The sequence below is a fragment of the Pleurodeles waltl genome, chromosome 3_1 (assembly GCF_031143425.1).
Source record: "Pleurodeles waltl isolate 20211129_DDA chromosome 3_1, aPleWal1.hap1.20221129, whole genome shotgun sequence".
Classification (NCBI taxonomy): domain Eukaryota; kingdom Metazoa; phylum Chordata; class Amphibia; order Caudata; family Salamandridae; genus Pleurodeles; species Pleurodeles waltl.
Genome location: NC_090440.1, coordinates 1,465,316,097 through 1,465,341,240, shown reverse-complemented (window position 1 = coordinate 1,465,341,240; position 25,144 = coordinate 1,465,316,097). Strand labels below are relative to the sequence as shown.

General features: G+C 51.2%; 1 protein-coding gene across 8 annotated transcripts in view; it reads right to left on the bottom strand.

Annotated features, from left to right (window-relative positions):
• R3HDM1 (R3H domain containing 1) overlaps positions 1–17,766 on the bottom strand; it is a 642,394-nt gene extending 624,628 nt beyond the window's left edge. For all 8 annotated transcript variants that reach the window (XM_069225061.1, XM_069225063.1, XM_069225066.1 and 5 more), the window contains exon 1: positions 17,631–17,766. The gene's annotated coding sequence lies outside the window, so the exon portion shown is untranslated. The remainder of the gene's footprint in view (positions 1–17,630) is intronic.
• Between the last annotated feature and the right edge of the window lie 7,378 nt (positions 17,767–25,144).

Sequence of the window (25,144 nt, the reverse complement as noted above, 5' to 3'; positions counted from 1 at the left end):
CTGTCTCTTGTCTGAGTGTCTCTTGTCTGTCTGAGTGTCTGTCTGAGTGTCTGCCTGAGTGTCTGCCTGAGTGTCTGCCTGAGTGTCTGCCTGAGTGTCTGCCTGAGTGTCTGCCTGAGTGTCTGCCTGAGTGTCTGTGTGTCTGCCTGAGTGTCTGCCTGAGTGTCTGTGTGTCTGCCTGAGTGTCTGTGTGTCTGCCTGAGTGTCTGTGTGTCTGCCTGAGTGTCTGTGTGTCTGCCTGAGTGTCTGTGTGTCTGCCTGAGTGTCTGTGTGTCTGTCTCTTGTCTGTGTGTCTGTCTCTTGTCTGTGTGTCTGTCTCTTGTCTGTGTGTCTGTCTCTTGTCTGTGTGTCTGTCTCTTGTCTGAGTGTCTGCCTGAGTGTCTGCCTGAGTGTCTGCCTGAGTGTCTGCCTGAGTGTCTGCCTGAGTGTCTGCCTGAGTGTCTGTGTGTCTGCCTGAGTGTCTGCCTGAGTGTCTGTGTGTCTGCCTGAGTGTCTGTGTGTCTGCCTGAGTGTCTGTGTGTCTGCCTGAGTGTCTGTGTGTCTGCCTGAGTGTCTGTGTGTCTGCCTGAGTGTCTGTGTGTCTGCCTGAGTGTCTGTGTGTCTGTCTCTTGTCTGTGTGTCTGTCTCTTGTCTGTGTGTCTGTCTCTTGTCTGTGTGTCTGTCTCTTGTCTGTGTGTCTGTCTCTTGTCTGTGTGTCTGTCTCTTGTCTGTGTGTCTGTCTCTTGTCTGTGTGTCTGTCTCTTGTCTGAGTGTCTGTCTCTTGTCTGTCTGAGTGTCTCTTGTCTGTCTGAGTGTCTCTTGTCTGTCTGAGTGTCTCTTGTCTGTCTGAGTGTCTCTTGTCTGTCTGAGTGTCTCTTGTCTGTCTGAGTGTGTGTGTGTGTGTGTCTCTTGTCTGTCTGAGTGTGTGTGTGTGTGTGTGTCTCTTGTCTGTCTGAGTGTGTGTGTGTGTGTGTGTGTGTCTCTTGTCTGTCTGAGTGTGTGTGTGTGTGTCTCTTGTCTGTCTGAGTGTGTGTGTGTGTGTCTCTAGTCTGTCTGAGTGTGTGTGTGTGTGTCTCTAGTCTGTCTGAGTGTGTGTGTGTGTGTCTCTAGTCTGTCTGAGTGTGTGTGTGTGTCTCTAGTCTGTCTGAGTGTGTGTGTGTCTCTAGTCTGTCTGTCTCTAGTCTGTCTGTCTCTAGTCTGTCTGTCTCTAGTCTGCCTGCCTGCCTGTCTTCCTGAGTGTCTGCCCGTCTGAGTGTCTGCCCGTCTGAGTGTCTGCCCGTCTGAGTGTCTGCCCGTCTGAGTGTCTGCCCGTCTGAGTGTCTGCCCGTCTGAGTGTCTGCCCGTCTGAGTGTCTGCCCGTCTGAGTGTCTGCCCGTCTGAGTGTCTGCCCGTCTGAGTGTCTGCCCGTCTGAGTGTCTGCCCGTCTGAGTGTCTGCCCGTCTGAGTGTCTGCCCGTCTGAGTGTCTGCCCGTCTGAGTGTCTGCCTGCCTGAGTGTCTGCCTGTCTGCCTGCCTGTCTGCCTGTGTGCCTGCCTGTGTGCCTGCCTGTCTGTCTGTCCGAGTGCCTGTCTGTCCGAGTGCCTGTCTGTCCGAGTGCCTGTCTGTCCGAGTGTCTGTCTGTCTGTGTCTGTGTGTCTCTTGTCCGTCTGTGTGTCTGTGTGTCTCTTGTCCGTCTGTGTGTCTCTTGTCCGTCTGTGTGTCTCTTGTCCGTCTGTGTGTCTCTTGTCCGTCTGTGTGTCTCTTGTCCGTCTGTGTGTCTCTTGTCCGTCTGTGTGTCTCTTGTCCGTCTGTGTGTCTCTTGTCCGTCTGTGTGTCTCTTGTCCGTCTGTGTGTCTCTTGTCCGTCTGAGTGTCTCTTGTCTGTCTGAGTGTCTCTTGTCTGTCTGAGTGTCTCTTGTCTGTCTGAGTGTGTGTGTGTGTGTGTCTCTTGTCTGTCTGAGTGTGTGTGTGTGTGTGTGTCTCTTGTCTGTCTGAGTGTGTGTGTGTGTGTGTGTGTGTCTCTTGTCTGTCTGAGTGTGTGTGTGTGTGTCTCTTGTCTGTCTGAGTGTGTGTGTGTGTGTCTCTAGTCTGTCTGAGTGTGTGTGTGTGTGTCTCTAGTCTGTCTGAGTGTGTGTGTGTGTGTCTCTAGTCTGTCTGAGTGTGTGTGTGTGTGTCTCTAGTCTGTCTGAGTGTGTGTGTGTGTCTCTAGTCTGTCTGAGTGTGTGTGTGTCTCTAGTCTGTCTGTCTCTAGTCTGTCTGTCTCTAGTCTGTCTGTCTCTAGTCTGCCTGCCTGCCTGTCTTCCTGAGTGTCTGCCCGTCTGAGTGTCTGCCCGTCTGAGTGTCTGCCCGTCTGAGTGTCTGCCCGTCTGAGTGTCTGCCCGTCTGAGTGTCTGCCCGTCTGAGTGTCTGCCCGTCTGAGTGTCTGCCCGTCTGAGTGTCTGCCCGTCTGAGTGTCTGCCCGTCTGAGTGTCTGCCCGTCTGAGTGTCTGCCCGTCTGAGTGTCTGCCTGCCTGAGTGTCTGCCTGTCTGCCTGCCTGTCTGCCTGTGTGCCTGCCTGTGTGCCTGCCTGTCTGTCTGTCCGAGTGCCTGTCTGTCCGAGTGCCTGTCTGTCCGAGTGCCTGTCTGTCCGAGTGTCTGTCTGTCTGTGTCTGTGTGTCTCTTGTCCGTCTGTGTGTCTGTGTGTCTCTTGTCCGTCTGTGTGTCTCTTGTCCGTCTGTGTGTCTCTTGTCCGTCTGTGTGTCTCTTGTCCGTCTGTGTGTCTCTTGTCCGTCTGTGTGTCTCTTGTCCGTCTGTGTGTCTCTTGTCCGTCTGTGTGTCTCTTGTCCGTCTGTGTGTCTCTTGTCCGTCTGTGTGTCTCTTGTCCGTCTGTGTGTCTCTTGTCCGTCTGTGTGTCTCTTGTCCGTCTGTGTGTCTCTTGTCCGTCTGTGTGTCTCTTGTCCGTCTGTGTCTCTCTTGTCCGTCTGTGTCTCTCTTGTCCGTCTGTGTGTCTCTTGTCCGTCTGTGTCTCTCTTGTCCGTCTGTGTCTCTCTTGTCCGTCTGTGTCTCTCTTGTCCGTCTGTGTCTCTCTTGTCCGTCTGTGTCTCTCTTGTCTGTCTGTGTCTCTCTTGTCTGTCTGTGTCTCTCTTGTCTGTGTCTCTCTTGTCTGTGTCTCTCTTGTCTGTGTCTCTCTTGTCTGTGTCTCTCTTGTCTGTCTGTGTCTCTCTTGTCTGTCTGTGTCTCTCTTGTCTGTCTGTGTCTCTCTTGTCTGTCTGTGTCTCTCTTGTCTGTCTGTGTCTCTCTTGTCTGTCTGTGTCTCTCTTGTCTGTCTGTGTCTCTCTTGTCTGTGTCTCTTGTCTGTCTGTGTGTGTGTGTGTGTGTGTGTGTGTGTGTGTCTGTGTCTCTCTTGTCTGTGTGTGTGTGTGTGTGTCTGTGTCTCTCTTGTCTGTGTGTGTGTGTGTGTGTGTGTGTGTGTGTGTGTCTGTGTCTCTCTTGTCTGTCTGTGTGTGTGTCTGTGTCTCTCTTGTCTGTCTGTGTGTGTGTCTGTGTCTCTTGTCTGTGTGTCTCTCTCTTGTCTGTGTGTCTCTCTCTTGTCTGTGTGTCTCTCTCTTGTCTGTGTGTCTCTCTCTTGTCTGTGTGTCTCTCTCTTGTCTGTGTGTCTCTCTCTTGTCTGTGTGTGTCTCTCTTGTCTGTGTGTGTCTCTCTTGTCTGTGTGTGTGTGTCTCTTGTCTGAGTGTCTGCCTGTCTGCCTGCCTGCCTGTCTGCCTGTCTGCCTGCCTGCCTGTCTGCCTGTGTGCCTGCCTGTGTGCCTGCCTGTCTGTCTGAGTGCCTGTCTGTCCGAGTGCCTGTCTGTCCGAGTGCCTGTCTGTCCGAGTGCCTGTCTGTCCGAGTGCCTGTCTGTCCGAGTGCCTGTCTGTCCGAGTGCCTGTCTGTCCGAGTGCCTGTCTGTCCGAGTGCCTGTCTGTCCGAGTGCCTGTCTGTCCGAGTGCCTGTCTGTCCGAGTGCCTGTCTGTCCGAGTGCCTGTCTGTCTGTGTCTGTGTGTCTCTTGTCCGTCTGTGTGTCTGTGTGTCTCTTGTCCGTCTGTGTGTCTCTTGTCCGTCTGTGTGTCTCTTGTCCGTCTGTGTGTCTCTTGTCCGTCTGTGTGTCTCTTGTCCGTCTGTGTGTCTCTTGTCCGTCTGTGTGTCTCTTGTCCGTCTGTGTGTCTCTTGTCCGTCTGTGTGTCTCTTGTCCGTCTGTGTGTCTCTTGTCCGTCTGTGTGTCTCTTGTCCGTCTGTGTCTCTTGTCTGTCTGTGTCTCTCTTGTCTGTCTGTGTCTCTCTTGTCTGTCTGTGTCTCTCTTGTCTGTCTGTGTCTCTCTTGTCTGTGTCTCTCTTGTCTGTCTGTGTCTCTCTTGTCTGTCTGTGTCTCTCTTGTCTGTCTGTGTCTCTCTTGTCTGTCTGTGTCTCTCTTGTCTGTCTGTGTCTCTCTTGTCTGTCTGTGTCTCTCTTGTCTGTCTGTGTCTCTCTTGTCTGTGTCTCTTGTCTGTGTGTGTGTGTGTGTGTGTGTGTGTGTGTGTGTCTGTGTCTCTCTTGTCTGTGTGTGTGTGTGTGAGTGTGTGTGTGTGTGTGTGTCTGTGTCTGTGTCTCTCTTGTCTGTCTGTGTGTGTGTGTGTCTGTGTCTCTTGTCTGTGTGTCTCTCTCTTGTCTGTGTGTCTCTCTCTTGTCTGTGTGTCTCTCTCTTGTCTGTGTGTCTCTCTCTTGTCTGTGTGTGTCTCTCTTGTCTGTGTGTGTGTGTCTCTTGTCTGAGTGTCTGCCTGTCTGCCTGCCTGTCTGCCTGTCTGCCTGCCTGTCTGCCTGTCTGCCTGTCTGCCTGCCTGTCTGCCTGTCTGCCTGTCTGCCTGTCTGCCTGCCTGTCTGCCTGTCTGCCTGTCTGCCTGAGTGTCTGCCTGAGTGTCTGCCTGAGTGTCTGCCTGAGTGTCTGTCTGAGTGTCTGCCTGAGTGTCTGAGTGTCTGCCTGTCTGCCTGAGTGTCTGCCTGTCTGCCTGAGTGTCTGCCTGTCTGAGTGTCTGTCTGCCTGTCTGAGTGTCTGTCTGCCTGTCTGAGTGTCTGTCTGCCTGTCTGAGTGTCTCCCTGTCTGTCTGAGTGTCTCCCTGTCTGTCTGAGTGTCTCCCTGTCTGTCTCCCTGTCTGAGTGCCTGTCTGAGTGTCTGTCTGCCTGCCTGAGTGTCTGCCTGCCTGAGTGTCTGCCTGCCTGAGTGTCTGCCTGCCTGTCTGAGTGTCTGTCTGCCTGTCTGAGTGTCTGTCTGCCTGTCTGAGTGTCTGTCTGTCTGTCTGAGTGTCTGTCTGTCTGTCTGAGTGTCTGTCTGTCTGTCTGAGTGTCTCCCTGTCTGTCTGAGTGTCTGAGTGCCTGTCTGAGTGCCTGTCTGAGTGCCTGTCTGAGTGCCTGTCTGAGTGCCTGTCTGAGTGCCTGTCTCCCTGTCTGAGTGTCTGCCTGCCTGTCTGAGTGTCTGCCTGTCTGAGTGTCTGCCTGCCTGAGTGTCTGCCTGCCTGAGTGTCTGCCTGCCTGAGTGTCTGCCTGCCTGAGTGTCTGCCTGCCTGAGTGTCTGCCTGCCTGAGTGTCTGTCTGTGTGTGTGTGTCTGTCTGAGTGCAGGCAGGCAGGCAGACAGGCAGGCAGACAGGCAGGCAGACACTCAGGCAGGCAGGCAGGCAGGCAGGCAGGCAGGCAGGCAGGCAGACACTCAGGCAGACAGGCAGGCAGGCAGGCAGGCAGGCAGGCAGGCAGACAGGCAGGCAGACAGGCAGACAGGCAGACAGGCAGACACTCACTCAGACAGACAGGCAGGCAGACACTCACTCAGACAGACAGACAGACAGGCAGGCAGACACTCACTCAGACAGACAGACAGGCAGGCAGACACTCAGACAGACAGACAGACAGGCAGGCAGACACTCAGACAGACAGACAGACAGGCAGGCAGACACTCACACAGACAGACAGACAGACAGACAGGCAGGCAGACACTCACTCAGACAGACAGGCAGGCAGGCAGACACTCACTCAGACAGACAGACAGGCAGGCAGACACGCAGGCAGACAGACACGCAGGCAGGCAGGCAGACACTCAGGCAGACAGACACTCAGGCAGACAGACACTCAGGCAGACAGACACTCAGGCAGACACTCAGACAGACAGACACTCAGACAGGCAGGCAGACACTCAGACAGGCAGGCAGACACTCAGACAGGCAGGCAGACACTCAGACAGGCAGACAGGCAGACAGGCAGACAGGCAGACAGGCAGACAGGCAGACAGGCAGACAGGCACACACAGACAGACACTCAGACAGACACACACAGACAAACACTCAGACAGACAGGCAGTGTCTGCCTGTCTGAGTGTCTGTCTGCCTGCCTGCCTGTCTGAGTGTCTGTCTGCCTACCTGCCTGCGTGTCTGAGTGTCTGTCTGCCTGCCTGCGTGTCTGAGTGTCTGTCTGCCTGCCTGAGTGTCTGTCTGTCTGTCTGTCTGTCTGAGTGTCTGTCTGTCTGTCTGTCTGAGTGTCTGTCTGTCTGCCTGAGTGTCTGTCTGTCTGTCTGCCTGAGTGTCTGTCTGTCTGTCTGCCTGAGTGTCTGTCTGTCTGCCTGCCTGCCTGTCTGAGTGTCTGCCTGCCTGCCTGTCTGAGTGTCTGCCTGCCTGCCTGTCTGAGCGTCTGCCTGCCTGTCTGAGCGTCTGCCTGCCTGTCTGAGTGTCTGCCTGCCTGAGTGTCTGCCTGCCTGTCTGAGTGTCTGCCTGCCTGTCTGAGTGTCTGCCTGCCTGTCTGAGTGTCTGTCTGCCTGTCTGAGTGTCTGTCTGCCTGTCTGAGTGTCTGCCTGCCTGAGTGTCTGCCTGCCTGAGTGTCTGCCTGCCTGAGTGTCTGCCTGCCTGAGTGTCTGCCTGCCTGCCTGAGTGTCTGCCTGCCTGCCTGAGTGTCTGCCTGCCTGAGTGTCTGCCTGCCTGTCTGAGTGTCTGCCTGCCTGTCTGAGTGTCTGCCTGCCTGTCTGAGTGTCTGTCTGCCTGTCTGAGTGTCTGTCTGCCTGTCTGAGTGTCTGTCTGCCTGTCTGAGTGTCTGTCTGCCTGTCTGAGTGTCTGTCTGCCTGTCTGAGTGTCTGTCTGCCTGTCTGAGTGTCTGCCTGTCTGAGTGTCTGCCTGTCTGAGTGTCTGTCTGCCTGTCTGAGTGTCTGTCTGCCTGTCTGAGTGTCTGCCTGCCTGTCTGAGTGTCTGCCTGTCTGTCTGTCTGTCTGCCTGTCTGAGTGTCTGTCTGTCTGTCTGTCTGCCTGCCTGCCTGTCTGCGTGTCTGTCTGCCTGCCTGTCTGCGTGTCTGTCTGCCTGCCTGTCTGCGTGTCTGCCTGAGTGTCTGCCTGCCTGAGTGTCTGTCTGCCTGCCTGAGTGTCTGTCTGCCAGCCTGAGTGTCTGTCTGCCTGCCTGAGTGTCTGTCTGCCTGCCTGAGTGTCTGTCTGCCTGCCTGAGTGTCTGTCTGCCTGTCTGAGTGTCTGTCTGCCTGCCTGCCTGAGTGTCTGTCTGCCTGCCTGCCTGAGTGTCTGTCTGTCTGTCTGCCTGCCTGAGTGTCTGTCTGTCTGCCTGTCTGCCTGAGTGTCTGTCTGTCTGTCTGTCTGAGTGTCTGTCTGTCTGCCTGCCTGTCTGAGTGTCTGCCTGCCTGTCTGAGTGTCTGCCTGCCTGCCTGAGTGTCTGCCTGCCTGAGTGTCTGCTTGCCTGAGTGTCTGCTTGCCTGAGTGTCTGCTTGCCTGAGTGTCTGCTTGCCTGAGTGTCTGCTTGCCTGAGTGTCTGCCTGCCTGTCTGAGTGTCTGCCTGTCTGCCTGCCTGCCTGAGTGTCTGCCTGCCTGAGTGTCTGCCTGCCTGTCTGAGTGTCTGCCTGCCTGCCTGCCTGTCTGCCTGCCTGTCTGCCTGTCTGCCTGCCTGCCTGCCTGTCTGCCTGTCTGCCTGCCTGTCTGCCTGCCTGTCTGCCTGTCTGCCTGCCTGTCTGCCTGTCTGTCTGCCTGAGTGTCTGCCTGTCTGAGTGTCTGCCTGTCTGAGTGTCTGCCTGTCTGAGTGTCTGCCTGTCTGAGTGTCTGCCTGTCTGAGTGTCTGTCTGCCTGTCTGAGTGTCTGTCTGCCTGTCTGAGTGTCTGCCTGTCTGAGTGTCTGCCTGTCTGAGTGTCTGCCTGCCTGTCTGTCTGCCTGTCTGCCTGCCTGCCTGTCTGCGTGTCTGTCTGCCTGCCTGTCTGCGTGTCTGCCTGAGTGTCTGCCTGCCTGAGTGTCTGTCTGCCTGCCTGAGTGTCTGTCTGCCAGCCTGAGTGTCTGTCTGCCTGCCTGAGTGTCTGTCTGCCAGCCTGAGTGTCTGTCTGCCTGCCTGAGTGTCTGTCTGCCTGAGTGTCTGTCTGCCTGAGTGTCTGTCTGCCTGCCTGAGTGTCTGTCTGCCTGTCTGAGTGTCTGTCTGCCTGCCTGAGTGTCTGTCTGCCTGCCTGCCTGAGTGTCTGTCTGCCTGAGTGTCTGTCTGTCTGCCTGAGTGTCTGTCTGCCTGCCTGCCTGAGTGTCTGTCTGCCTGAGTGTCTGTCTGTCTGAGTGTCTGTCTGCCTGAGTGTCTGTCTGCCTGTCTGAGTGTCTGTCTGCCTGTCTGAGTGTCTGTCTGCCTGTCTGAGTGTCTGTCTGCCTGTCTGAGTGTCTGTCTGCCTGTCTGAGTGTCTGTCTGCCTGCCTGCCTGAGTGTCTGTCTGCCTGCCTGCCTGAGTGTCTGTCTGCCTGTCTGAGTGTCTGTCTGCCTGTGAGTGTCTGTCTGCCTGTCTGAGTGTCTGTCTGAGTGTCTGTCTGTCTCCCTGTCTCCCTGTCTGAGTGTCTGTCTGAGTGTCTGTCTGTCTCCCTGTCTCCCTGTCTGAGTGTCTGTCTGCCTGAGTGTCTGAGTGTCTGTCTGCCTGAGTGTCTGAGTGTCTGTCTGCCTGAGTGTCTGAGTGCCTGCCTGTCTGTGTGTCTGAGTGTCTGTCTGCCTGAGTGTCTGAGTGTCTGTCTGCCTGAGTGTCTGAGTGTCTGTCTGCCTGAGTGTCTGAGTGCCTGCCTGTCTGTGTGTCTGAGTGTCTGCCTGTCTGTGTGTCTGAGTGTCTGCCTGCCTGTCTGAGTGTCTGTCTGCCTGTCTGAGTGTCTGTCTGCCTGTCTGAGTGTCTGTCTGCCTGTCTGAGTGTCTGTCTGCCTGTCTGAGTGTCTGTCTGCCTGTCTGAGTGTCTGTCTGCCTGTCTGCCTGTCTGCCTGTCTGCCTGTCTGCCTGTCTGCCTGCCTGTCTGTCTGCGTGTCTGCGTGTCTGTCTGCCTGAGTGCCTGCCTGTCTGCCTGCCTGCCTGTCTGTCTGCCTGAGTGCCTGTCTGCCTGCCTGAGTGTCTGTCTGCCTGTCTGAGTGTCTGTCTGCCTGTCTGAGTGTCTGTCTGCCTGTCTGCCTGTCTGCCTGTCTGCCTGTCTGCCTGTCTGCCTGTCTGCCTGTGTGCCTGCCTGTCTGCCTGCCTGCCTGTCTGTCTGCCTGAGTGCCTGTCTGCCTGAGTGTCTGTCTGCCTGTCTGAGTGTCTGTCTGCCTGTCTGAGTGTCTGTCTGCCTGTCTGAGTGTCTGTCTGCCTGTCTGAGTGTCTGTCTGCCTGCCTGCCTGAGTGTCTGTCTGCCTGCCTGCCTGAGTGTCTGTCTGCCTGTCTGAGTGTCTGTCTGCCTGTGAGTGTCTGTCTGCCTGTCTGAGTGTCTGTCTGAGTGTCTGTCTGTCTCCCTGTCTCCCTGTCTGAGTGTCTGTCTGCCTGAGTGTCTGAGTGTCTGTCTGTCTGAGTGTCTGTCTGCCTGAGTGTCTGTCTGCCTGAGTGTCTGAGTGCCTGCCTGTCTGTGTGTCTGAGTGTCTGCCTGTCTGTGTGTCTGAGTGTCTGCCTGTCTGAGTGTCTGCGTGTCTGCCTGAGTGTCTGCGTGTCTGCCTGAGTGTCTGCGTGTCTGCCTGAGTGTCTGCGTGTCTGCCTGTCTGTCTGCGTGTCTGCGTGTCTGCGTGTCTGCGTGTCTGTCTGCGTGTCTGTCTGTCTGAGTGTCTGCGTGTCTGTCTGTCTGAGTGTCTGCGTGTCTGTCTGTCTGAGTGTCTGCGTGTCTGTCTGTCTGAGTGTCTGCCTGTCTGCCTGTCTGCCTGTCTGCCTGTCTGCCTGCCTGTCTGTCTGTCTGTCTGCCTGCCTGTCTGTCTGTCTGTCTGTCTGCCTGTCTGTCTGCCTGTCTGTCTGCGTGTCTGTCTGCGTGTCTGTCTGCGTGTCTGTCTGCGTGTCTGTCTGCGTGTCTGTCTGCGTGTCTGTCTGCGTGTCTGAGTGTCTGTCTGTCTGTCTGTCTGTCTGTCTGTCTGTCTGCCTGTCTGCCTGTCTGCCTGTCTGCCTGTCTGCCTGAGTGTCTGCCTGAGTGTCTGCCTGAGTGTCTGCCTGAGTGTCTGCCTGAGTGTCTGCCTGAGTGTCTGCCTGAGTGTCTGCCTGCCTGAGTGTCTGAGTGTCTGAGTGTCTGCCTGCCTGAGTGTCTGAGTGTCTGCCTGCCTGTCTGAGTGTCTGAGTGTCTGCCTGCCTGCCTGTCTGTCTGAGTGTCTGCCTGCCTGTCTGTCTGCCTGCCTGTCTGTCTGCCTGCCTGTCTGTCTGCCTGCCTGTCTGTCTGAGTGTCTGCCTGTCTGAGTGTCTGCCTGCCTGAGTGTCTGCCTGCCTGTCTGTCTGAGTGTCTGCCTGCCTGTCTGTCTGAGTGTCTGCCTGCCTGTCTGTCTGAGTGTCTGCCTGCCTGTCTGTCTGAGTGTCTGCCTGCCTGTCTGTCTGAGTGTCTGCCTGCCTGTCTGTCTGTCTGTCTGTCTGCCTGTCTGTCTGCCTGTCTGCCTGTCTGCCTGTCTGCCTGTCTGCCTGTCTGCCTGTCTGCCTGTCTGCCTGCCTGTCTGCGTGTCTGCGTGTCTGCGTGTCTGTCTGCCTGTCTGCCTGCCTGCCTGCCTGAGTGTCTGAGTGTCTGCCTGCCTGTCTGAGTGTCTGCCTGCCTGAGTGTCTGCCTGCCTGAGTGTCTGCTTGCCTGAGTGTCTGCTTGCCTGAGTGTCTGCCTGCCTGAGTGTCTGCCTGCCTGAGTGTCTGCCTGCCTGTCTGTCTGAGTGTCTGCCTGCCTGTCTGTCTGAGTGTCTGCCTGTCTGCCTGTCTGAGTGTCTGCCTGTCTGAGTGTCTGCCTGCCTGAGTGTCTGCTTGCCTGAGTGTCTGCTTGCCTGAGTGTCTGCCTGCCTGAGTGTCTGCCTGCCTGAGTGTCTGCCTGCCTGTCTGAGTGTCTGCCTGCCTGTCTGTCTGAGTGTCTGCCTGTCTGCCTGTCTGCCTGTCTGTCTGTCTGTCTGTCTGTCTGCGTGTCTGCCTGTCTGTCTGTCTGTCTGCGTGTCTGCGTGTCTGTCTGCCTGAGTGCCTGTCTGCCTGCCTGAGTGTCTGAGTGTCTGCCTGCCTGTCTGAGTGTCTGCCTGCCTGTCTGAGTGTCTGTCTGCCTGTCTGAGTGTCTGTCTGCCTGTCTGCGTGTCTGCCTGCCTGTCTGTCTGTCTGTCTGCGTGTCTGTCTTCCTGAGTGTCTTCCTGAGTGTCTGCCTGTCTGCGTGTCTGCGTGTCTGCGTGTCTGCGTGTCTGTCTGCGTGTCTGTCTGCGTGTCTGTCTGCGTGTCTGTCTGCGTGTCTGTCTGCGTGTCTGAGTGTCTGTCTGCCTGTCTGAGTGTCTGTCTGCCTGTCTGTCTGCCTGTCTGTCTGCCTGTCTGTCTGCCTGTCTGTCTGCCTGTCTGTCTGCCTGTCTGTCTGCCTGTCTGCCTGAGTGTCTGCCTGTCTGTCTGCCTGTCTGCCTGAGTGTCTGCCTGTCTGTCTGCCTGTCTGCCTGAGTGTCTGCCTGAGTGTCTGCCTGTCTGTCTGCCTGTCTGCCTGAGTGTCTGCCTGTCTGTCTGCCTGTCTGTCTGCCTGTCTGTCTGCCTGTCTGCCTGTCTGCCTGTCTGCCTGTCTGCCTGTCTGTCTGCCTGTCTGCCTGAGTGTCTGTCTGTCTGAGTGTCTGCCTGCCTGAGTGTCTGAGTGTCTGAGTGTCTGAGTGTCTGAGTGTCTGAGTGTCTGAGTGTCTGAGTGTCTGAGTGTCTGAGTGTCTGCCTGTCTGCCTGCCTGTCTGCCTGCCTGTCTGCCTGAGTGTCTGCCTGCCTGAGTGTCTGCCTGCCTGAGTGTCTGAGTGTCTGAGTGTCTGAGTGTCTGAGTGTCTGAGTGTCTGCCTGTCTGTCTGCCTGCCTGTCTGAGTGTCTGCCTGTCTGTCTGCCTGTCTGTCTGCCTGTCTGCCTGTCTGCCTGTCTGCCTGTCTGTCTGTCTGTCTGTCTGTCTGTCTGTCTGCCTGCCTGTCTGCCTGTCTGTCTGTCTGCCTGTCTGTCTGCCTGTCTGTCTGTCTGTCTGTCTGCCTGCCTGTCTGCGTGTCTGTCTGCGTGTCTGTCTGCGTGTCTGTCTGCGTGTCTGTCTGCGTGTCTGTCTGAGTGTCTGTCTGTCTGCCTGAGTGTCTGTCTGTCTGTCTGAGTGTCTGTCTGTCTGAGTGTCTGTCTGTCTGAGTGTCTGTCTGTCTGCCTGAGTGTCTGTCTGTCTGCCTGAGTGTCTGTCTGTCTGAGTGTCTGTCTGTCTGCCTGAGTGTCTGTCTGTCTGAGTGTCTGTCTGCCTGAGTGTCTGTCTGCCTGAGTGTCTGTCTGCCTGAGTGTCTGTCTGTCTGTCTGTCTGCCTGAGTGTCTGTCTGTCTGTCTGTCTGCCTGAGTGTCTGTCTGTCTGTCTGCCTGAGTGTCTGTCTGTCTGTCTGTCTGAGTGTCTGTCTGTCTGTCTGTCTGCCTGAGTGTCTGTCTGTCTGCCTGAGTGTCTGTCTGTCTGAGTGTCTGTCTGTCTGCCTGAGTGTCTGTCTGTCTGCCTGAGTGTCTGTCTGTCTGCCTGAGTGTCTGTCTGAGTGTCTGGCTGTCTGTCTGTCTGTCTGCCTGTCTGAGTGTCTGCCTGTCTGAGTGTCTGCCTGTCTGAGTGTCTGAGTGTCTGAGTGTCTGAGTGTCTGTCTGTCTGAGTGTCTGTCTGTCTGAGTGTCTGTCTGTCTGAGTGTCTGAGTGTCTGTCTGTCTGAGTGTCTGAGTGTCTGGCTGTCTGCCTGAGTGTCTGGCTGTCTGCCTGAGTGTCTGGCTGTCTGCCTGAGTGTCTGGCTGTCTGCCTGTCTGTCTGGCTGTCTGCCTGTCTGTCTGAGTGTCTGTCTGTCTGAGTGTCTGTCTGAGTGTCTGTCTGAGTGTCTGTCTGAGTGTCTGCCTGAGTGTCTGTCTGTCTGCCTGAGTGTCTGTCTGTCTGAGTGTCTGTCTGCCTGAGTGTCTGTCTGCCTGAGTGTCTGTCTGCCTGAGTGTCTGTCTGTCTGTCTGTCTGCCTGAGTGTCTGTCTGTCTGTCTGTCTGCCTGAGTGTCTGTCTGTCTGTCTGCCTGAGTGTCTGTCTGTCTGTCTGTCTGAGTGTCTGTCTGTCTGTCTGTCTGCCTGAGTGTCTGTCTGTCTGTCTGCCTGAGTGTCTGTCTGTCTGTCTGCCTGAGTGTCTGTCTGTCTGTCTGTCTGCCTGAGTGTCTGTCTGTCTGCCTGAGTGTCTGTCTGTCTGCCTGAGTGTCTGTCTGTCTGAGTGTCTGTCTGTCTGCCTGAGTGTCTGTCTGTCTGCCTGAGTGTCTGTCTGTCTGCCTGAGTGTCTGGCTGTCTGCCTGAGTGTCTGGCTGTCTGCCTGAGTGTCTGGCTGTCTGCCTGAGTGTCTGGCTGTCTGCCTGAGTGTCTGGCTGTCTGCCTGAGTGTCTGGCTGTCTGCCTGTCTGTCTGGCTGTCTGCCTGTCTGTCTGAGTGTCTGTCTGTCTGAGTGTCTGTCTGAGTGTCTGTCTGAGTGTCTGTCTGAGTGTCTGCCTGAGTGTCTGTCTGTCTGCCTGAGTGTCTGTCTGTCTGAGTGTCTGTCTGCCTGAGTGTCTGTCTGCCTGAGTGTCTGTCTGCCTGAGTGTCTGTCTGTCTGTCTGTCTGCCTGAGTGTCTGTCTGTCTGTCTGTCTGCCTGAGTGTCTGTCTGTCTGTCTGCCTGAGTGTCTGTCTGTCTGTCTGTCTGAGTGTCTGTCTGTCTGTCTGTCTGCCTGAGTGTCTGTCTGTCTGTCTGCCTGAGTGTCTGTCTGTCTGTCTGTCTGAGTGTCTGTCTGTCTGTCTGTCTGCCTGAGTGTCTGTCTGTCTGCCTGAGTGTCTGTCTGTCTGCCTGAGTGTCTGTCTGTCTGAGTGTCTGTCTGTCTGCCTGAGTGTCTGTCTGTCTGCCTGAGTGTCTGTCTGTCTGCCTGAGTGTCTGTCTGAGTGTCTGTCTGTCTGTCTGTCTGTCTGTCTGTCTGAGTGTCTGAGTGTCTGAGTGTCTGTCTGTCTGAGTGTCTGAGTGTCTGGCTGTCTGCCTGAGTGTCTGGCTGTCTGCCTGAGTGTCTGGCTGTCTGCCTGTCTGTCTGGCTGTCTGCCTGTCTGTCTGAGTGTCTGTCTGTCTGAGTGTCTGTCTGAGTGTCTGTCTGAGTGTCTGTCTGAGTGTCTGTCTGAGTGTCTGTCTGAGTGTCTGTCTGAGTGTCTGTCTGAGTGTCTGTCTGTCTGAGTGTCTGTCTGTCTGAGTGTCTGCCTGTCTGTCTGCGTGTCTGCGTGTGTGTCTGCGTGTCTGCGTGTCTGCGTGTCTGAGTGTCTGAGTGTCTGAGTGTGAGTGTCTGAGTGTCTGAGTGTCTGAGTGTCTGAGTGTCTGAGTGTCTGTCTGTCTGAGTGTCTGAGTGTCTGGCTGTCTGCCTGAGTGTCTGAGTGTCTGCCTGAGTGTCTGGCTGTCTGCCTGAGTGTCTGGCTGTCTGCCTGAGTGTCTGGCTGTCTGCCTGAGTGTCTGGCTGTCTGCCTGAGTGTCTGTCTGTCTGTCTGGCTGTCTGTCTGTCTGTCTGTCTGTCTGTCTGTCTGTCTGAGTGTCTGTCTGAGTGTCTGTCTGAGTGTCTGTCTGAGTGTCTGTCTGAGTGTCTGTCTGTCTGAGTGTCTGTCTGTCTGAGTGTCTGTCTGTCTGAGTGTCTGTCTGTCTGAGTGTCTGTCTGTCTGAGTGTCTGTCTGTCTGAGTGTCTGTCTGTCTGAGTGTCTGCGTGAGTGTCTGCCGGCCCGAGTGTCTGCCTGCCCGAGTGTCTGCCTGCCCGAGCGTCTGCCTGCCCGAGCGTCTGCCTGCCCGAGCGTCTGCCTGCCCGAGCGTCTGCCTGCCCGAGCGTCTGCCTGCCCGAGCGTCTGCCTGCCCGAGCGTCTGCCTGCCTGCCTGCCTGCCTGCCCGTCCGTCTGCCTGCCTGCCTGCCCGTCCGTCCGTCCGTCTGCCTGCCTGCCTGCCTGCCCGTCCGTCCGTCCGTCCGTCCGTCCGTCCGCCTGCCTGCCTGTCCGCCTGCCTGTCCGCCTGCCTGTCCGCCTGTCCGTCCGTCCGTCTGCCCGTCCGTCCGCCCGTCCGCCTGCCTGCCTGCCTGTCCGTCCGTCCGTCTGCCTGCCTGTCCGTCCGTCTGCCTGTCCGTCCGTCCGTCCGTCTGTCTGCCTGCCTGCCCGTCCGTCCGTCTGCCTGTCCGTCCGTCCGTCTGCCTGTCCGTCCGTCCGTCCGCCCGTCCGCCCGCCCGTCCGTCCGTCCGCCCGTCCGTCCGTCCGTCCGTCCGCCCGTCCGTCCGTCCGCCCGTCCGTCCGTCCGTCCGTCCGTCCGTCCGTCTGCCTGTCCGTCCGTCCGTCCGTCCGTCTGCCTGTCCGTCCGTCCGTCCGTCCGTCCGTCTGCCCGTCCGTCCGTCTGCCCGTCCGTCCGTCCGCCCGTCCGTCCGTCCGTCTGCCCGTCCGCCCGTCCGTCCGTCCGTCCGTCTGCCCGTCCGTCTGCCTGTCCGTCTGCCCGTCCGTCTGCCCGTCCGTCTGCCCGTCCGTCTGCCCGTCCGTCTGCCTGTCCGTCCGTCCGCCTGCCCGTCCGTCCGTCCGTCCGTCCGTCCGTCCGTCCGCCTGCCTGTCCGTCCGTCCGTCCGTCCGCCTGCCTGCCTGTCCGTCCGTCCGTCCGTCCGTCCGTCCGCCTGCCTGCCTGTCCGTCCGTCCGCCTGCCTGCCTGCCTGCCTGTCCGCCTGCCTGTCCGTCCGTCCGTCCGTCCGTCCGTCCGTCCGTCCGTCCGTCTGCCTGCCTGTCCGTCCGTCCGTCCGTCCGTCCGTCTGCCTGTCCGTCTGCCTGTCCGTCCGTCTGCCTGCCCGTCCGTCCGCCTGTCTGAGTGTCCGCCTGTCTGAGTGTCCGCCTGTCTGAGTGTCCGCCTGTCTGAGTGTCCGCCTGTCTGAGTGTCCGCCTGTCTGAGTGTCCGCCTGTCTGAGTGTCCGCCTGTCTGAGTGTCCGCCTGTCTGAGTGTCTGCCTGTCTGAGTGTCTGTCTGCGTGTGTCTGTCTGCGTGTGTCTGTCTGCGTGTGTCTGTCTGCGTGTGTCTGTCTGTCTGTGTGTGTGTGTGTGTGTGTGTGTGTGTGTGTGTGTGTGTGTGTGTGAGAGTGTGTCCGTCTGTCTGTCTGTCTGTCCACTTTACACATTGCCTCTGAAATAAGCCTGACTGCTCGTGCCAAGATACCAAGGGGGTGGGCAATGGGTTATTTTGGGTGTGTGACTCCCTTACTCTGACTAGAGTGAGGGCCCCAACTTGAGCAGAGTACAAAACCACTGACAACTAGAGACACCATTTCTAACAACTTTCCACAAATAAATAATCAAATAGAACTTCTGATTCAAAGATAACATGGGAGGCCTATACATCAGCTATGGGCTACAAAAGGTCTGTTGCTATCAGATGTCAGGGTAGCACAGCACAGACGTGCCGTCTACCATCACTCCCCGGCCTCCTTTCATAAGGTAAAAGACCAACACTAGAAAAAGGGAGTCTTAATTATTAACACATTTAGAAAATAGGAGCAGGGACCCTACAGCCTTTATTTAGCTATTCCTCACTTTCAAGAGTGCAGATGATTTTTCATGTGGTTTCCAGAGTCACTGCAGGTCCTTCGCTGAGAAGCTATACAATTCTTTATACAATGCAACCTATTTATCTCTATAAATTCTGTAGGAAGCAGAAGATACTGAAATGAGGTGTGAACACAAATGGGGTGCAAGAGAATGTTAAATCAAACCATGAAGGTGCTTAAAACTGTAGATTGGCACCACAGTTTTTCAATGTATGGTTGTGTGGGAAAAATACACATGCAGTTCCAGTATTTCGCAGCAAATAGTTAAGCCTTTTCCCCCATCCCACTACAAAGAACAAAACGGTAGCCTTCCATAAGCAATAGATGGACCTGTAGGTATGATGGTGACCAGCTCGGATTAGGGAAAAAATCCAAGAACTTAACTTAAAAAATATAGATCCATAGGCAGATCAAAATTAGTAGCCCCACACACTTGAATTGGTGGCAAAATTAAAAATGCAGGACAAAGCTATACTCTACACTTCAAAAAGCCTACTCTCCGGTTAATCACCGGGTACAATGCTTTTTTCCTAACAATTCAGCTTACTATGATGAGTAAAGATGAGAACAGTAGGCAAATAGAATACCACTGACACTGCAAACTAACTGAAACATAAAGGGTTATAAAGTGCAAACTTAACATTGTTTGTTAATGTATTCTTCAATCACATCATCAGTAGGTTTTAGTATACAGCGCAACAGAATGAGGGGAAGACACAAATTATTACCTGATGTGTTCTACAGTGATGTGCTGGTGGAGTCCCACAAAGATAAAATAAATTAATCCAATGGCCTTTTTCACAGTGGTAGACCAGGGTGTCATTTGCAAAGAACCATCTGGAACCTGGCAGGAGGCGTCCCATGTCCTTGTCAGCAGTGCAGAGTCCTGGGCTGAACAATATTGCCCTTCATCAGGTATACCATGCCTTTCAAATGCCTGCAAGAAAAAAAGCCATAAATAGAGCAGTCACAAAACAAAATTAGTCCACAACACATTCCAAGATAAAAACACATACTTCTGAAAAAGGAAGCAGTAGACAAGTGACAACATTCTGGCGATTACATATACAGTGTGTCACTTCTAACTGCGCCGTCCAAGGAAAAAAGTTATCCAACTGTGCCTCCCTACCACCTTTCACTCTGTAATGCTCCTCATTTTGTCAATGTCTTTGGGACACCATGCTGAGACCTGGTGAACATGGACTCATTCCGCCTAAAGATCACTTCTGTTGCAGGGACCAGGCGGAGAACGTAAACCAGTTTTGTTGAAATGCTCTGCTGCCTTGCCTGCATAGAAGTCTCTAATCAACTAGCCAATGGAATCCAAAATGTAGATTACCTGGAGAACATACTCCATCATATACCAAAAACTGTCTTTAGTTCACTGTAGGATTATACCCACTACCTTGCACTGTCAACATATGCACGGCCCTCCTACTGGCATGGTGTATGTAAGGGCCATACCCAATTTCTGTAACCTGGAGTGAGGTATTTTATTGTGGTCCTGGGTTACAGGGTGGTATCTATAATGAGTGCTGCAATTTACTACTGATGTCCCCAGGATCCCAGACACTAGTGCACTCCAAGACAAAAACAAAAACAAAACAAAACAACAAAACAAAACAACAAAACACAAAACAAAACACAAAACAAAACAAGTAATTTTCACCACTTCTCTCTTGGACTCAAGCAGCCAAGAGTAAGTCCAGAATGGTATCGGATTGTGACACAGTAAATGGCAGTCTGTAACTTCAACTTCCAGTTAACACCTTTATTTAAAAGCACAATAGGTCTCTTATTCAGAGGTAGGTAAAAGGCATAGTTTAAAATAGGGAATTTCAACAAAACCAGAATGTGCTATCACCCTGAGGGAACAGAAAAGGAACTTAATAATTTTCTATTTATCTTTGACTTTTCCATAACATGGGCACCAGGCCCAATCTTATATCTTGGGTTGCTTCTGATGGATATTTCTACCTGTAGATTCCTCACATTTTTAATCTTCTTCAGACACCAGACTACATGCAGAAACTGAAATAGCTCTCCTACACAGAAAGGTGGCACCACTGCTCAGTAATGGCTTAGGGATTAAGCAATAGGGTTTACACTGTGGGGTCGGATAAGGTCCCATCCTAGCGTGCAAACTTCAGTTCCCTTTCTTGAACGCCAACATAGATTTGGGGATGCTCTCCTCTGAATATTTTGCACAACTTATACAACATGCAGAGTTTATGGATGTAACCACAATTCAGGATTTTAAATACATCACTCTTGTCAGACAAGATGCTGCTCTTGGACTTGCCACATCAGTTGCTGGTGCCCGGAGCACAAGCAAGAATCATAGATGTGTGCAAGATGTGGTCTCATACCAAACTAGAGCGATCAAATAACAAGAGGCATGGATTCAGGATGAACGGCTGGCTAGGTTCTGCTATACATCACATTCCAGCTCACATTTGGCAAGCATGCCACTGAAGAGAGCCAAGAACAAGGACAAGTCCCTTAAGAAGAAGCACAAGAAACATAATGGGAAGGACTCATATGCTTGCCTTCAACATCATCCAAGCCCTGTCTTATTAAGATCAACTCAGTGTCAGACCTGGATCCTCCTGCTAACTTCCTAGAGCTTAGTGCCGAATTCACACAGTTTACTACTTTCACACAGGAAATGCTGGCCCTCTTAAGCTCCACCTTGACTCTCAATAAGCCACAGTGGTTGGATTCCAGCAGCTTCTCCTTCCAGTGCACTGGGAGAACCCAATCTCCCATTTTCTGACATCGTTCTGGTGCCAGCCAACTATTCTCAACCATTGAAGACCTTGCCATTTGCTTGGACACTTTGGATCCAGTACCAAATAAAGCAATGAAGCCGCAGACGAAGGACTTATTTCTCTACATGTGACGAAAACTGAAAACTTGTAATGAAACATGCCACGGAGAAAAAGGAAGCTGACCGCAACAACCAAGGTAATCAGGGTACTTAACAAGGGTTGTGCATGCACAATGTCAAACACGTTTACAGGTGATTGGCGTGCAAGTCTCGCTTTACTCATTACAACAGATTAAAGACAAGTTTTCAGTGATATTTTAATATAAACCACAGGCATGGATATCAAGTTGTAAGACATTGAGTTCCAGGATCTCAAAAGGGTGGAATGCCCAAAACCTGAATATGAAAATCAAGCATAAATAATTTAATTATTGCTTTGCTTTATTAACATGTGCCCAAAATCTGGCCAAGGACATTAATTTCTATATGGTCTAGGATCCAAAGGTCCACCCTCCCTCCTTTTAAGATTACACAAGGACCAACCGACAATCATGCTTACAAAACTTGGAAGTGGCCCAAAATAGTTTAGATAATAATGAAGGGAGGCTTCTGTTGACTTATCTGATTGTACGAGATGGAGCGTAGTTGAAGACTTTACCAATGGGAACATAAAAGAGCAGTTAGGGAGGCCACCCTGTTGTGTAAAGCAGTAATCAATGCTATAGAACACCTGAAGGATGCAAGTTTTGGCAGTGTTGAAGGGTAAGCGTGTGGATTTGTTACATAAAACAATTTTACACAAGCCTAATGAGTCAGCAAAAAAGTCAGGAATCAAACTAGAACAAAATATCTTAATTTATAAACGTGGCCACATTTTATAAGAAATATGTGTATTGAAATAACGTAACATGTACACACTAGTGCACAGGATCCAGTGTATAAACAATCCAACAATCGGGGTGCCGGCAACAGTTAACAACCTCCAACAAACAAAAAACGAAATCCTAGCATCCTACTAGGCCACCGTAAACATAATCCTTGGTGACAGGCCCAGCAAAGAAATAGACTAAAGTCACTATAGTCCTGGAAAAGGGAAGTTTCTCAGCACTTCCAGACCCAATCCTGTGGGGACCTCAAACTAATAAGATCAAAAGAGAACCCTTTTGCCTAGAACACTTCAGCAGAGCAGGTAATGTCAGTGTTTATTTACTGGCAAACATGCAATCCAGTTAAAGAAATACAAATATATTCACAAGGCAATGCAGTCAAGACAAACAGAAAAGTACATTAGGTCACATTTGCTCATAAATAGAGCATTTAGTAATCAATTTGTTTTTTAAGTGCCAATAAAGTGTTCTGAGTCAAATTATAAATGGCACACTCCACCTGGCAGAACTCTTCGTAATTAGGTTAGTTAACTGCCCAAAAAAAAACTCATGGGCAACAGCTAATGTGTTTGTTCTGCTTCACAGAAAGCAAACAAGCATTTGCAATGGAATAGATCTTGCATTTGCTTGAGTTATAGCTATCAGCATTGTAAATTAATAACTGGACTTTTCTTGCCACATACATTTGTCAACCCTCCCTCATAATTATGTCTTTTGCTGCCATATAATTCCAGTGGCCCAGCATTTAACTAAAGCACTTCCTTTTACCTTCTACCTCTGTCTTAAAACATATACAATTATCATATAAACCTTTATCAGAAATAAACTTGTGGCATTAGAGTGTAATGCTCAAAAAATCATAACAAAAATATCATATGGGACGGATTGGAGGGTGAAAGGAGTGAAGAGTGAAGGATAATGGTTGATCTTAATTTCAGCAGGAAAATACAACAGTAATTAGAGATGAGTGAGGTCCATAGGTTTCTAGGCCATGGTGCCATTGCACCTGTTGCTCCATTGATAACTAGGCCTCAGGAAAGAAAGTGGATGGGGCAGAAAAAGAGAAGCTAAGGGAATACAACAGACAAAAGGAAGAAAGAGAAGAGGTCGCAAAGAAATAAAAGAAAGAAGGGAAAGAACGAGAAAATGAAAACAACTGAGAAGAAATAGAGCAAACCTGTCAAAATAAAAAAGGGAAGGAAGCTAGCGAACGAAAGATTGAGGAAAAAATATTGAAAGAAGTGTGAAAAGAAAGAAAAATGAACATTAGAGGGTGAAAAAGCAAGATGGTGATACAAACATGCAGTAAAAGAACCAGGGCATGTATATTCTGACACATTCCCCACAGACTACTTTGACACTTCGGGTACCGACAAGTAACTTGTGGTTTCCACACAGACGGGAAAAAAGAGGGATTTATAGTAAAACATGAATAGACCGATAAAGATAAGAAAAACACCAGAGAAAGGAAGATAAAAAAAACAGTGAAAGTACGTATACCGAGTCAAAGGAAAGAGCAAATGAAAAAATACAAAGAAAGAGTGAAGGTAAGAGAAAACAATCGTGAAAGAACAAAGGCCTGTTGAAGAAAAAAAGAGGAACCAAACAGGGAAAGAAATAACCACGTTTTTGCGAGGTTGAAAGAGGAAATTTAAAAAGGGAGAGGAGTAAAAATAAACAGCTGAAAGAAAGAGCAAACCTGTTAACTTGTGGATTTTAAGAGCTGGAAAGAAAAAAAGAGGAAAAATTGAGCGAAATAGGGGGAAAAACAGACCCTCCCACATGAACATATGTCTGAGGAAATAGCTAAACATGTAGCTTGCTTGGAATTGTGGATAATAGGCATTTTCTCTCTGAAGTTGATTTAGATAAGGTCTAGTGTTTTTCTGAAATGTTCAGAATTTTGAGTTTCATAGTAACAACTTTGTTGGTGTTGGGGGAGGTTGAATAATTTGTGTATGATTTTTATTTTCATGTTTTTGTATTATTTTTGCAAGATTGTGAGGTTGCCCTTAGATGGAGAAGAAAGGGTTACTTATCCCGTAATGCAGTGTGGCCATGTTTTCCTTCGCATCTACTCGTATATACACGTTGAATGTAATTATGCAGGTGAGGGTTTTTTGTCCTTGCGGCTAAGAAGAAAGGGTTAACCTAAATTGGTTTTCCTTTGGAGATTGATATTATTCGCTATCTCTAGAGAGGATTACTCCTCTCCTATAATGCAAAGTGGCAATCTGCCTATTCATCAACGTGGTTATTGTTATAAAAAAAAAATTTAAAAACACAGAGAGAGAGAGTGGGAGAGATATCTCTCTCTCTCTGTGTTTTTTTTATTTTTTAGAACAATAACCACGTTGATGAATCCGGGGCAATATTTATGTAATGAGTATTCTCGGTGCAGAGGAGGAGACGGTTAACTTTTATTTCCCCCTCGGGAAACTGAGTTACGTCATTCCCCCCCTACAGCAGCGTTGTTGTGAAGGTAACACAATTTCATATAGGTGGGAGTTTGGCAGTCCGCATCGGAAGGCGAACAGAAGGGAGACACCACCATGGCGCAGTAAGGTGAGTGAGTTGTCTGGATCTTATAACTGCTTTGTTTGCTACTTGGAAGAAAGGAAAAATAAAAATAAAAAGAAATGGGGATAATTTATTTTGGAGTCAATAGTGTGATAATGAGATGGCCTCCTCCTTTTTAAATACGGAGGCGACCGTTTTGACTGTGGGATCACTGAGGCCATGTGAATCCACACGGACAGGAGTTTTTACTCTGTATCAGGACGGAAATGGAATTAGTATGTATGTATTTAAGAGTTTAAAATGAGTTGTTTGAAATAAATTTCACGTTTTTTGGAGGAGTGATATGGGTATTTTTTAGTGATTGATATTTCCATTGGTATTTTGATGGGATTAAGTACCCAGTGACCTGATCAATTGTCTTGTGGTTTGAGAAATTAAATCGTTAGTGAGACATCCTTTGGACTTTACAAGGAAGAAAGTTATACATGCTTCCCCTTCTTATTAATTTGGTGAGTGGTTGTATAGAATGCTCCCTTTTGTATTTCGTGATGGTTTGAATTTTTGAACTTAATTTAGTATGATGATTTTTTTATTTTTTATATTTTAGGTGTAAGGACTTGGAATTAAAACCTAAGTGGTGGATATATCATTTTTTGACGAATGTATTCAGGTATCTATGAAAAATTCTAGGTAAGTAAGAATGAATTATTGGTATAATTTACTACCTTTGTGCAACACATGATATTGCAACCAATAGCAGATTAAAGTTTGGGTTCCTTTTTTTTAAAGGCTCCTCTGTGTCTGGTTTGTGTCCTGATTGAGACCTGATTTTGAGGCAAAAATTGGCCAGTTTCAGTGTGCCCGGTCGAAATGTCAATGATCTAGATTGAGCCTGGAGTGCTTTTGGGATCACCAGGGGGAAATAGTGATTTGGACACTTTACCCCAACTGAGTGTGAAGCCTATTTTTGTTGAAGAGTGGTCAATGAACAGGCTCTCATGTAAATAATTAGCATATAACTGATAAATGTCCTCATTTTTTTCAACTTGTTATTTTCTTTTCACAAGCACTTTTCCTTTACACATTATTTCTTTTGGTGTTTGGAGCAACTCTATATACATTTTTTTAAAGAAATTTTGTATTGTAAGACAAGCAATAAATTACATACTTTCATATAAATTGGTGTATTAATATTATTTGAAATAAAAAAAAAAAACTGTCTGTGCTGCATGTGTTTGTCATATGTTGGTAAAATTCCTTTTGGTGCATTTACCCGTTGGACCATTGTAGTTGTGAAACCCAAATAAACATGGCAGCTAAGAATAAATTTAATTGGCTCCCCCGTGTCCTCAAACAGAAATCAGAGTGTGGAACAGCAGGGGGCACTGCAGAACAGGAGGTGCATTAGCAGAGCTGTATGTGAACCCACATACAGCAATATTGAGGTGCTTCAGATCAGGATTGGGGGTATAGACAGAGCTGGATCAAGGGCCCAGTGGTGGAATAACAAAGACAGCAGGTAAGGAATGAGAAACGGAGCGCTGTGTAATTCCCGGTACTGAAATAATGGGGAGCTGCAGGTTAGGTTTGAGGTGCAGTGACAGTTGTATGTGGGATGCAGTCCTGGAATAGTAACTGGCACCCAAGGTCAGAAGTGAGGTATGTTAATGGAGCTGTGTGTGGAAACTAGTATTGGCGTGCCAGTGTTGCTGACTGTTAGCCTGGAGATGCCCTGGTTAAGCTGTGAGTGGGGCCCAGTACGGGAGTGACATTGCCTCTAAACCACAGAAGCGAGGAGTCCTGAAGGGCGTGTGTGTGAGCCATAGTACTGAGAAGAAATGTTCACTGAATGTTAGAATTGGTGGATTCTGGCAGAGATGCGGTGGTTCTCATCAACAGTGGGATTGGATGTTAGACTTGAGGTGCACTGGCTGAGCTGTGTTTTTCTCTTTTGGGTCCAGTATTGGCTTGGCAGTGGAACTGAATATTAGAATTGAGCTGTTGTAATGGAACGGTTTGTGAGCGGGGTCCCAGTATAGGAAAGGAAGTGGCCTCGCTGGGGTAG